This window comes from Camelina sativa, chromosome 8 (assembly GCF_030686135.1).
Source record: "Camelina sativa cultivar CO46 ecotype springtype chromosome 8, ASM3068613v1".
NCBI classification, from domain to species: Eukaryota; Viridiplantae; Streptophyta; class Magnoliopsida; order Brassicales; family Brassicaceae; genus Camelina; species Camelina sativa.
In genome coordinates, this window is record NC_141887.1 from 20997550 (window position 1) to 21010688 (window position 13139).

Below are 13139 nucleotides of genomic sequence, written 5' to 3' on the forward strand. Positions count from 1 at the left end.
TATAAAATTATAATTAGTTATGTTGAAGATTCAAATGCCACAATTGATAAGGTATAGAGACATACAACACACTGATTCACACTTGGAACGCGCCAAGCCAACGCTTTTCTATTCAATCTTATTAACAAAATTTATCTCTTACAATGATACAATTTTGTCTCGACCCTTACTCAACCTATTTTACCCAATAGGATTGATCCCGACTAAGAATGAATCTAAGACTTTCTCTTTTCAATCTAACACAACACCATGTGTAGATCTAAGAGAAGAAAACCAACCCTCTCTCTTTTTATCTATAAGAGAAAGAAAAAGCAATTCTCTGTGCACTTAATCACCTCCCTGATTAACGTCACAGAGAACTGGGAGCACCCCTTCTAAGCCTTATCTTTGTGGCTTCGAAATTTACAACTGTATCAATATTCTAGAGTGCTCAACTTGGCTCGTGGCCTACTCCTAGAATATATATACATGACTTGATTAACCCTAGAAGGCAAATCTCCAAGTATCAAGGGATAAGGAAACTATTTGCTCTCAAGCTTATATTTTCCTTATTTGTTGTAGAGAATATTCTTCATATATCCAAGGATAAGGAAACTCTTTACTGGTCAAGCTTATCCTTTCCTTATTTGTCGTGGAGAATATTCTTCATATCTCCAAGACAAATCTCGTCTATATCTTCAATGCCAAGTCATCAACTTTCCTCGACACATCATTACATCTACTCACGTCTTGCCACGTCAGCTCACACATCCATGTCAGCAACTCGGACGTCTGTGATCTGATGCAGCTTCCTGATTGATACAACGTTCTGTTCGGCACAACGACTTGTTCCTCACAACGAGTTGTTCCAGAATCTGCATTTACAATCTCCCCCTTTTTGACTGAGTTTGAAACTCAAGCATCTCTCTGGTTCATCCTGAAAAGACACTCCAACAAACACAAGCCAAAATAGAACAAGCAACAACTAGACCAAACAACAGTCATTATCTAGCAAAATCAATCAACAGTATGTTCAAACAGAACTATGATTAGGAACCTAATAATCAGAAACCCCAGCGGGCTGCAGCGGAAACCATGTTCTTAATAGCTCTCTAATCAGACTTAATCAATTGACATATTCTCAATCATTAACAACCTAAGATCAACCAATTAATCAATTAAGTCTCCCCCATAAACAATGATTCTCCCCCTAAACCAAGTAGTTACAAGGATTCTCCCCCATAAATCCAGAACTCCTTAACATTAGGCGTTGATTAGAATTATAACAATAACCAGAACCAGAATCATTCTCACCCAGCTTGAGTGATCAACTAAGTCAAAAACAAACATATGTATCACAACAGCATACTGAGTTATGGGAATCACTTACCTGCTAACAGTGCTTCGCATCCTTAAGCACTTTGATGATCAGTCTCGTCGCCTATTGAAACAGCTTCATGTTTGTAGGCATTTTGACTCTCCTGGCAACCACAACTGGATGTTGGGCAATAGGACGCTGATAGTCGAGAATTCGAACAACAAGTAGCTCTTTGATCGAACCACAGTGTGACCGTGACCATACACAAGCTTTATAAGAAAAAACAGCACCTTGTGTATCATGTTCGACACTTTCAAACCTCAGTTTCGCTGTAGATAACCTTCATTCTTGCATCTAGACCAGTTTCTTTGAACGGTTCTACAAAGATGAGCTACCTAGTCAGCTGAGCTAAGCACATATCACTTCTCCAATTCGTCATATGTAGGGAACTCAAACATATGATCATCTGTTAACTCAACAATCATCAGTCTCACATGTCTAATACCAACCTAGCCATTTACTCCTCCATAATCAAACAAAGAGTTGATTGTACTTTTGAGATTCCAAATGCATAATTCCTCACAAGAACATTCACTATCTTGATCAAACCCATGACAGTTGACAGATTAGCCCACAAAACTCATATACCTTTGGTTATGTAAGGCTTAATCTCAGACTCAGTTTTCAGAAGCCCAACAGCTTCAAACATCCTCATCCATCATTATTGGAACCAAACACAAGCGTTCGTTCTTCAATGGATGTAACAGAGTATCACACACCTCTGTTTTTCACTGCAGATAACATGTCTTATCAGAATCATATGCACCTGTAGATCATCAAGGGTGAGACGATCTACTGTCACTCTTTTGTTGACTCTACGACACTGAAGTATCAACACACTTCTGCAGATTCTCTCTTAACTTAAGAAGATGTCTTCTCGGTGATACAAACGATAATGCACACGTCAAACAGCTAGCGGGACATAGACACTTGCTTCGTAGCACAATCCATCTTCTGGTAACAGTCCCTTGCATCAAATACATTGATCAATGATGGAACTCTAATGAATAACCACCTGTTGTACAGACATGAAATAACAACTTGCAAGCACAATCTTCTGTCTAGGAGCACTCATCAGCCTCCGGTACATGTAGCTCCATTCCTTCGTATCCTGGAACTGACACTATACTCATTTATCGATACAAAATGAGTATCAGCCTTTCGAATCGTCCTCAGATGCATGATGACTCAAAAACAATCCTCTAAAGCCCTTTCACCACTAGAGCCAAGTTGAGTTTCAGTAACAACTACTTCCAATCTTTCAATACTCCTGGTACACCCAAATATTTAGATGAACACGCAGCTCTTTGATCTTACTTACATGATCAATCCGTCGTTCAAAAAGTCAGACCCTTGATCAATTGTTGCTCTATGGATTTTACCACTTAGAGAATCATGATCATTCTTGTGAGCTGAAACAAATGAGCTTAAACCTGAAACACTTAACACACACATCAGTGCACACTTGTTGAAAACATACAAACATTTCTCATCAACAATATTTACAATCAGCCTCATGTTTCATCAATCAATCATATGAATTTAACTACAAAACATTGATTTTACAACACATTTTTTCTTTTCAGCCTTTTATACACAACCTTAGACATTCAAACATCGTTAATCACAGGAAGTGAGGGAACCAGAAAAGCAATAGACCATCAAGAACACTTTTATATTAACTTTTACTTCTTAAGGTAAGAGGCTTTCATACCTTGAGATCTGTTCTGTGATGTGTGCCAACCACTTGTTCAGGACTTCACCAGAAACTACCACAACCTTTTGTGAATCTTCAAAGAACAACTCTATGATCAATGGCTAGTCTTTCGCTCTGGCATGCCTTTGATTCTCATGGTTCACTATCAACGGGAAGTAGGCAGCTGGAATTTCCTTTGGAGAGTGCATTGACAGGAGTGTATCAAGTCATTCATTTTTTTTTTGACTTTTCATGATACACTACCTTAGAGCTTATATTCCACAGACATGAATGATCTTCACAGCTTGATGATATGAACGATCTTCTGTTGAATCTCCTGATTTCTATCAGCGATATCACTTGACTTCTCAACCGCGGATATTTGTGCATTCCCTTGTTATTATTCTTCAGGTCTCTGTTGCAGACGTACCAGCCACATTACTCTATTTTTTTTAACTTACAAACCACTGGTACTTCTTTCAGAATGGAATGCATAATAATGCCTCTCCTCAGCTCTTTGACCTCCTCCTTCACGAAAACGTTTTACAAGATCCCCAATATGAATTGGCATGACAGGCAGCTATTTTCCACTAACTCTTGCTTAGACAGAGTGTTGATCTTTTATACATTCTAGGAATTCCATGGCCTGTTCTGATGCATGTCCCTGTATCTGATCAACACAACTCACCGAACATATTAGATCTCACAAACACCAATGAATTTTCTCAGAATCATGTGTTGATCCAAGTCCAATGGTTTTGTAAACAAATCAACAATTTGCAAATCAGTGCTCTAATGTTCTATTACTATCAGTTTCTCCACAACTACTCTATGAATAAACTGATATTCAGGGTCACGTAATTTAATTTTAGTATCTAGTACATGATCTACAACAATATTAGCAAACAAACAATTATCACACAAAATTGAAGCATGGTTTAAGAATGTACCGTACGCTGTTCTCAATTATTTGATCCTCATCTGGTGGCTGAAAAAGGTTCCCAAGGCATTAACCTTAGATTTAACAATTGAACAAGGTACCTTAATAAGCTTCTGAGCGTAGCAGAAGATCAGCTTTGTTCCCAGAAGGCAATAGTCACTTGATCCTTCATGGTGATTCAGAGAGCGATATCTCTTAAATTATCTGCTAGCTTTTTTCGCATTTGCCTTTGAAATACTTGACAATCATTTCAGCAGCTTGCATGTGTGATACTAAAACACTCACAGCTTGCAAGTACATACAGATGTCTGGTTTGCTGGTAAAATATATCTTTAGACAACAGATCAACCCACCGTACCAGTTACCATTTACACAATCTCTTGAATCATCTTCTAAGATAGAACATTTACAACTCTCATAGGTGTGACTTCATCTTCACTCCTTTGTTACTCACATGCACTAATCAAACCTTGTAGTGAAGTGAAGGTGCTGCAGCTAGCAAACTCTCCTTAGAGCTTTGTGCAATCACTCATGCATTGTTCATTCGTTGACATATACTCTTGCACCATCGTGAACAGATCCATCAGCAAGCACCTGAAAATAGTAGATAGCGCATCAGCGTTCTGTTTTCCCTTTAACTTCTCTTCAGCTGTCCACAACTTACAGGGTTTTATTACAGTTTCTCCTCTCATGTTCGTAAGTGTTGGAAGTGACCATCCATCTTCAATAGCGAACCATGCTTACATATCACGACTCTGAATCATCTGTCTGATTTGTGCTTTCCAATCACCATAGTGCTCACCGTCAAGCATCAGTGGATTGTTCTCATCAACGAACTGTTGTGGATTCTCCATACCTCGTCTCAAGATCTCACCTGTTGAAAAGATACACAATTCTTTTAGCAGGGGTCTGCTCTGATACCAATTGATAAGGTATAGAGACACACAACACACTGATTCACACTTGGAACGCGCCAAGCCAACGCTTTTCTATTCAATCTTATTAACAAAATTTATCTCTTACAATGATACAATTCTGTCTCGGCCCTTACTCAACCTATTCTACCCAATAGGATTGATCCCGACTAAGAATGAATCTAAGACTTTCTCTTTTCTATCTAACACAACATCATGTGTAGATCTAAGAGAAGAAAACCAACCCTCTCTCCTTTTATCTATAAAAGAAAGAAAAAGCAATTCTTTGTGCACTTAATCACCTCCCTGATTAACGTCACAGAGAACTGGGAACACTCCTTCTAAGCCTTATCTTTGTGGCTTCGAAGTTTACAATTGTATCAATATTCTAGAGTGCTCAACTTGGCTCCTAGCCTACTCCTAGAATATATATACATGACTTGACAAACCCTAGAAGGCAAATCTCCAAGTATCAAGGGATAAGGAAACTATTTCCTCTCAAGCTTATCTTTTACTTATTTGTTGTAGAGAATATTCTTCATATCTCCAAAGATAAGGAAACTGTTTACTGCTCAAGCTTATCCTTTCCTTATTTGTCGTGGAGAATATTCTTCATATCTCCAAGACAAATCTCGTCTCTATCTTCAATGCCAAGTCATCAACTTTCCTCGACACATCATTACATCCACTAACGTCTTGCCACGTCAGCTCACACATCCATGTCAGCAACTCGGGCGTCTTTGATCTGATGCAGCTTCCTGATTGATACAACGCTTTGTTCGGCACAACGACGTGTTCTTTACAGTGAGTTGTTCCAGAATCTGCATTTACAATAATTATTCATCAATTTTTAATATTAGCTAGAATGAAAGTTGCACGTTAAACTATCACCAATTATGTTTCTTGAACGATCTTGCATCAGTAAACCAATAAGGAAAGGTCGGTTTTTCGTACATTTTAAAAATAAATTTTACAAAGCTATTATGATCTCTAGTTAGGTAAGGTACGTACGCGTAATTGGATTTTCTTGCGCATAACATTACATTTGATTAACCTCAATAGTCAAATATTAATGATGTGATCAGGGAAACTTAATTATATGTATTAGTTACGCTAGCAACAATTTAAAATTTTAGTATAAATTGTAATACATGTTCGGTTAATGGAAACCCTTGTAGGTGCTTGACTTTGACTATGTCTTTCTATGATATACTCGATCGGATATAAATAAACACAGTAAATTCATAAAACAAGCAATACTAGAATTTCTTGGTAACTCACGTATCGACAAATAGTAAGCAAAAAACAACTTTTGTTTTTCTCAATTTTTTTAAATGCCAAGGTTTTGAAGCCGCTTAGATCATCTCCACCGGTCATCTCACGCATTTTCTCGAGCACTTCGTTTGCTATTAGTTTACAGTTAAAATCTAACAATTAAAATTTAAACAATTCACCAAACAGTATAATGATGGGCCAAAAACAATAAGTATCGATTTTGCCTAACAAATATTAAGACAAAATGCAGAATCTTCTGTAACATACTTTGGCAACTCAAAATTCTAACCCAAACAACTAATCCTTGACTTGATCCGAATTTGTTTCAAATTCGTTTTCTAACATCGATAACAAACTCTAAATAAAACACTCCCAAATCTGGCATTTAGAATCTTAATCGTGATACTTAGAGTTAGAGGCCAGCTCAAGTTGGGTTTCTGAGAGGTCTGGTCGGTTTACTTAGAGAGTCAAGTCGGTTATGTATGATCAGTTTAATTGTTTTGGTTTTAGTTTTTGTTCAATCTATTAAAATTACAATCTATAAACCCTTAATTATCGACATTTATTAATAAATGTTTTAAAAGAAGTACACAACGTGTTCTTTGGGTATGTCACTATGCATTATTCGTCTTTTTTTGGGTGTTGTTGGTGTAGTTAAAATGACATTTAGGTAGTTCGTATATGTGGCTATGTAGTTGGAAATCATGTATATTAACATTTTCAAAATATATTTTAAAGCGAATTTTTTATTTTCTAGATATTATATAAAATACAGTACTATTGATTTAAATAATAGATTAGGAAGTTTATCAAATGTAAATATGGAATATGAAAAATATTTATATATAATACATGTATCTAAAAAATATCTTCAATTGATTATCTACTATCCTTATAACCAAACACAATTAAAAAAATTTGTTTGAAATATAAAAAAATATTTTTAAATTAAAATTACGATTTTCCTATCATCTTTGTTTGATTTATTTAGTTTACTTGGTTTCAATCATCATAAAAATATAAAATACATAAAATTAATGTAACTATATTTTTTTTGCATTTTTAGTTATTTGGATTTTGAAAAACGTGCATGTCTTACTCAAGCAAAGAATAAAAATTGTGTTTGGGTATTAATAGAAATTGAAAATTATATCATTAACTGTTAGTAAATCATCAATTCATTATTTTGTTAACATCATCAACATTAGAATATTAAACATATCTAATTGAGTTTATTAAATTACGATTATGTAAAATAAACAAATAGTACTACGGTACACCAAAGGTTATATTTTGAATTTAACAATTTAAACAGATAAACCTAAATTTTTAAACCAGTAAACCTAAATAATATATAGATATAAGGGATATACATTTAAAATTTACAAAACATTAGTCATATTCATACATATAGTTAATCTACTAAAACAATTACATTTTTATTTTACTTTTAAAAATATAGTCTCGCAGTGTACCGCAGGTTCAAATGTAGTTTAAAATTAAAAACAAAGATGGCTTCGTTTAAAAAAAGAAATTACTAAAAGTACCATGATTTTTTTTTTTTTGATCGTCATCAAATATTGCAAAAAGTGTGTTCAACAAGAAAATGAAATAACAAACCAAGGGATTAAGGTGTGAAAAATAGATAAAGACACTCAGCCTCGACGATCCAGCTATAAGCAGTCATGGAGCCACGATGGTCCACCCAGGGCTAAGTACGACGTTAACCTACCATCCCGAGTAACACTGCACGCAATGTCTCGAGCCACATTATTAGCCTTGGGGGTTGAAAGATGAAACGTAACCCTCTCCATGTTCCTCAGAGCCCTTTAAATCTTGACTAGTATCGAGCGATATTTGGGCCATTCTTTTGGATTTCCCACAACCAAGATTGCTGCACTACAATCCGTCCATAACTCGCAGGAATCAACATGTAAATCGTGTAATCCTTGTAAACATCAGAAGATGCATTGTAGCTCTGCAACAATCCGATTAACCGTCGGTCGGAAAGCATCCCTCGAGTGAAACAGAGCATCCCCATTATGATTATGCAAGATCCAAGCCCCACCATAGAAGCAAGAGTCATTGATCCAAGAGGCATGGACATTACATTTCACAGTACCAACCGCCGGTTTAGACCATCTCTTGGCTATCTTAACCCGTCTGATCTCTAACCCAGTATCATTTAACGCCAACTGATGTTGATTGATCCATATCTCAGATTCTTCCATAGCTGTAGCAATTAGAGTATTTACATCTGTACTCTTAGCCGCATAGAGAACAGAGTTACGACTCTTCCAGATACCCCAAAGTATCCATGGTATAGCATTGCGAACATTCAAGGCCACACCACTATCTCGCATTAGACCAAACACATACTCAATGTTGTTAGAAATGGAGACCAAAAATCCTTGTGCCGGAAGAGGAACGTGGAGCAGATCCCATACTTGCATCGCCGGAGCACAATGAAATAAAACATGGGACATTGTTTCCTCACCTCCATTGCATATTCGACATCTCTCGTTCACATTAACTCCATGTGTCCTCAGATAATCAGCAACTGCCAAAGCGCCAGACAGAACCCTCCAAAGAAACATTTTGATTTTAGGCATTGTCCTCAAACTCCACACTTGCTCCTTAATCTCACTCACTCTCCTTGTAGTTGGTGTTACAGGAACTAAAGATACCGCATACTTGTTTAATAGCCAGATCCCACTCTTTACAGAGTATCGGCCATCTTGCGTGTAAGCCCAAATCGTACTGTCCTTCAGCCCAGGATCCGGGGGAAAGGACCAAATACGAAGCACATCAGCTGGTGGAAATTGATCCTGCAAGAGCTGCATATTCCATTCCCCCTGGGGGGTTATAAGAGAGGAGACATTAAGATTGAGATATATTGTCATTGCTATATTGTAAGGTCCATTTATCCAACCACACTCGTGTCTGGAGTCCATCCCCAATTGATGTAAGGAGGCCCTTCTCAAGCAATTCTTTTCCAAAAAGAATACTACGCCAGGCATATGATGATCTAGCACCGGTACTAGCTTCCGGAACATTTGTATATACATAATACCGAGCTTTGTAAACCCGAGCAAGCAAAGAGTTTGTCCTTTCCAACAGTCGCCAAGCTTGTTTAGCCAACAACGCTTGGTTAAAATTGCCAATATCTCTGAATCCAAGCCCACCTTGCGACTTAGCCTTTCACATCTTCTCCCAAGACACCCAGTGCATCTTGTGTTTATCCTCACATTCATTCCACCAGAAATCAGCCATAGCCCTTGTGATATGTTTACATTGATGTTTTGTTAAACGAAAATAGGACATGGCATATACTGGTAGCGCCATTACCACTGACTTAAGTAGAACTTCTTTACCACCCAGGGAGAGAGTCTTCTCATACCAGCCGCTTAACCTTGATTTTAAACGATCAGTAATATAGCTCAAAAGCTCCCTTTTTGATCCATTGAAGCACTCAGGAATTCCTAAGTATTTCCCAGCACCTCCTTCTTGTTCAATCCCCATAAACTCTACAATCAACCTACACATATAGGGATCCAGTTTCTTACCGAAAGTTATGGAGGATTTCTGAAAATTAATCTCCTGTCCTGATGCCTTTCCATATAGATTTAGACACTCAAGAAACGTAGAACATTCCTGCAAAGAGGCTTGACAGAGGAACAAGCTATCATCGGCAAAAAGGAGGTGTTGAATAGATGGACTACTAGGTGTTAACCTCATGCCTGTCAATCTTCCTTCTAACTCCGCCGTATTCATGATATGGACCAAGGCTTCTGCACATAATATAAACAAGAACAACGAGAGTGGATCTCTTTGGCGAATACCGCGTCCCGGTTTAATGAATCCATAAGCAGAACCATTGATAAGCACTGAATAAGACACAGTCCGCACACAGCTCATGATCCATTGTATCCATTTGACATCAAACCCTAGGCGAATCAGTAGCTCTTCCAAAAAGCACCACTCCACTCTATCATATGCTTTCGACATATCAGTCTTGATCACAATGAAATCCTCATCACAGTTAGCATTTGTATTAAGGGCATGGACAATCTCATGTGCTAGCAGAATGTTGTCGGAAATAAACCGTCCTGAGACAAATGCACCTTGAGTATCAGATACAATCTCAGGCAAGAACCGCTTTAGTCTGGTACATAGAACCTTTGACACATTTTTATACACCACCGAGCACAAGCTGATTGGCCGAAGGTCAGTCATTCTGGTGGGATTACTCTTCTTTGGGATCAAGCAAATCTGTGTGAAATTCCATTCCGGAGGTAAGGAACCAGATTGAAAAAACTGCTGGACCTCGTCGATAACTTGCGATCCAACAATGTCCCAGTATTGTTGGTAAAAATGACTGGACATGCCATCTGCCCCTGGTGATCGCTCCCCTTTGATACTGAAGGCTGCATCTTTAATTTCACTTGCAGTAACAGGTCTTGTAAGTTCTGCATTCATTGTAGATGTAACTCTTGGGAGAAATATAAAAAATACTCTAGATTTTAGGAGAATTCCCTAAAACTTTAGTAAGGTTTCCTATAATACAATTAATTCTGATTTTGATTTTATCAAACTAATGTTGATTTAGCTAGATTGATAACTGGTTTGATTTTTTTTTTCTCTTTTTTTGATCAACTGATTAAATGTGTGTTTCTAGTTTCCAACGGTTAATCTAATAAGCCTAATCGGCCGATTGTAGCAATGTCGATAGATAAAAAAAAACGGCTTATTAATCGATTACCCATGTGAGAATCTTAAATCACAAATCAATGCACACTGGTCTTATTGTTCTCCTCCAAAAGACTATATATGTCAACCGAAATTTATCAGAAAAGACGAAAAAAAACAACCGGCCACATATATGTACATGTTAAAACAATAGGAGTTTTCCCAGTCAATACAATAAAAACAGGATGCGTTACTCTCCAGAATTGACATTTCAGCTTCAACATTTAAGCTGGTGTTGACAGATCATTTAAAATAAGTAACCAATCAAATTATAACAATTAAAACAGATCACCTTTGTGACACCCCGGTTTCAGAGACTTGCGGAGAGGTTAAAGACTTGATTTGGCCACCTATGTCACCAAAGTGCACTTATCTTTTCGGTCCAAGGTCCTGAGAGAACTCCACATTTAAGCGTGCTTATGCTGGAGTAGTCTTAGGATGAGTGACCTTCCGGGAAGTGACTGTCGGAACTGCGCAAGTGAGGACAAAACACAGAGAAAGATCATGTGATGATTTGTAGGGACGGTAACAAGTCTTTAAAGCCTCCCGGATGTAGCAAACCGACCGTCGAATATGGATGGGCTCACGGGCCTAGTGAGAGGACGTGAGGTCCATTAAGAAAGGTGGGCCTATGGACTGAGATTGGACATGAGACCCACTAAGAGGTGGCGATCGGGGCGTTACAAGCTTTTTTTAATCTTAGGTGGACACATGATAGTCATCTCTTCATTGTTAAAATCGATCGTTCTTCTTCTTCTTTCTGTCGATAGATTTGAGTATTTAATTTATTCGTCTTATTTCTAATTCTCTTTCGACCTATGTCCAAATGTCGCATATGAAAACCTCAGAACAAAATCATGGAACATCTCGATTACAACTTTTTATTTTTAACGCGATTTAGAATTCTTCTCAAGTTGGAGCATAATGTTCATCTTTCTGATAGGAATCAAATTGGCTCGTGAGGATCTACGAGTCTACCTAGAATAATGTTGCGGCGGTGGCGGAGGAAGAAGCTGGGGAGGTTGTGAGTACATTGCAACAAGCTTCATAGCATCCACAGGATCGAGTTGATTTGTCTGGTCGGAAAATGAAACTTAAGCATTTGAAAAGTTTCAAGGTATCCTTGTCCTCCTTAATCTCTATGAAAATCAACTTGAGGCCTGTTCTAAATCCAGAAATTGTAATATCCAAGAAAATCTGTTAGTGTTATGATATGTTATGTGTCAAAGATGTAAACTTTTGCTCTGGATTTGAATCTTTAGGGTAACTTAATTGGTTTTTAGATATGTTCTTTGTCAAGCAAATATGTTAGTGTGTGTTTAATTTGTTCAAACTTCAAAGATTTAAACTCTACTTGATTTTGAGTCTTTAATAGGTAATGTATCTGCCTAACTGGATCAGTTATTGTGGTGATGTCTAGATTGAGATTGATTTTAAAGTGTGCGTTGCTTTGTCTTGATCAAAGGCTATGCTTGATTGTAGAGGCTGAACATGGTGTGGCTCTTGCAATGTTAAAGAGAGATCATTGGTCACAGACAATAGCGAGCTCAAAGAGTCTTGTGAAGCAGATGTTGGAACCTGATCCCACTAAGCGTTTGACTCCTCAACAAGTTCTTGGTAATGAAATGATTTTAACTCATTTTTTTCTTATTCAGCTTGTTTTTTCTTCTGAAGTTGAGAAACAGAATGATAAGCTCCAAATGTTCTTTTAGGGGATATTGTTAGGTCAAGGTTGAAGCGACTCTCCATGATGAATAGATTGAAAAGATAAGCTCTACACGTAAATGTTGCCTCTTAATATTTTTCAGATGAGCTTATACTTTTGTTTGGAGCTTTGATTGGTTTCACTTACTTGCTCTCTTTTGATGCTTCCCGGTAATAGTTGAGCACTTGTCTCTTTAAGAAGTTGAAGTGATCAGAAACATGTTTACACTGATGGATGCAGTTGTCCCTTTCTGTTTGTTTTTTTCTATACTAAACCTTTGGTGATGCAATTTTTGACCCTATAAGTTTTTAGGGAATACGTTGTCCCACTTAGTTTTGTTTAAGTATTGAGCTGTTCTCAATTGGTTTGAGTGATTTTTTTCTTCTATGTTGTCCTGATTTAAGTTACGCACAATTTGTTTTTGACGTTTGAGACTGGTACCCTTTTGTTCTTTCGATTTTGGAGTAGAAAACATCCATGTGGTTTTCAGATTGTTATGCTTT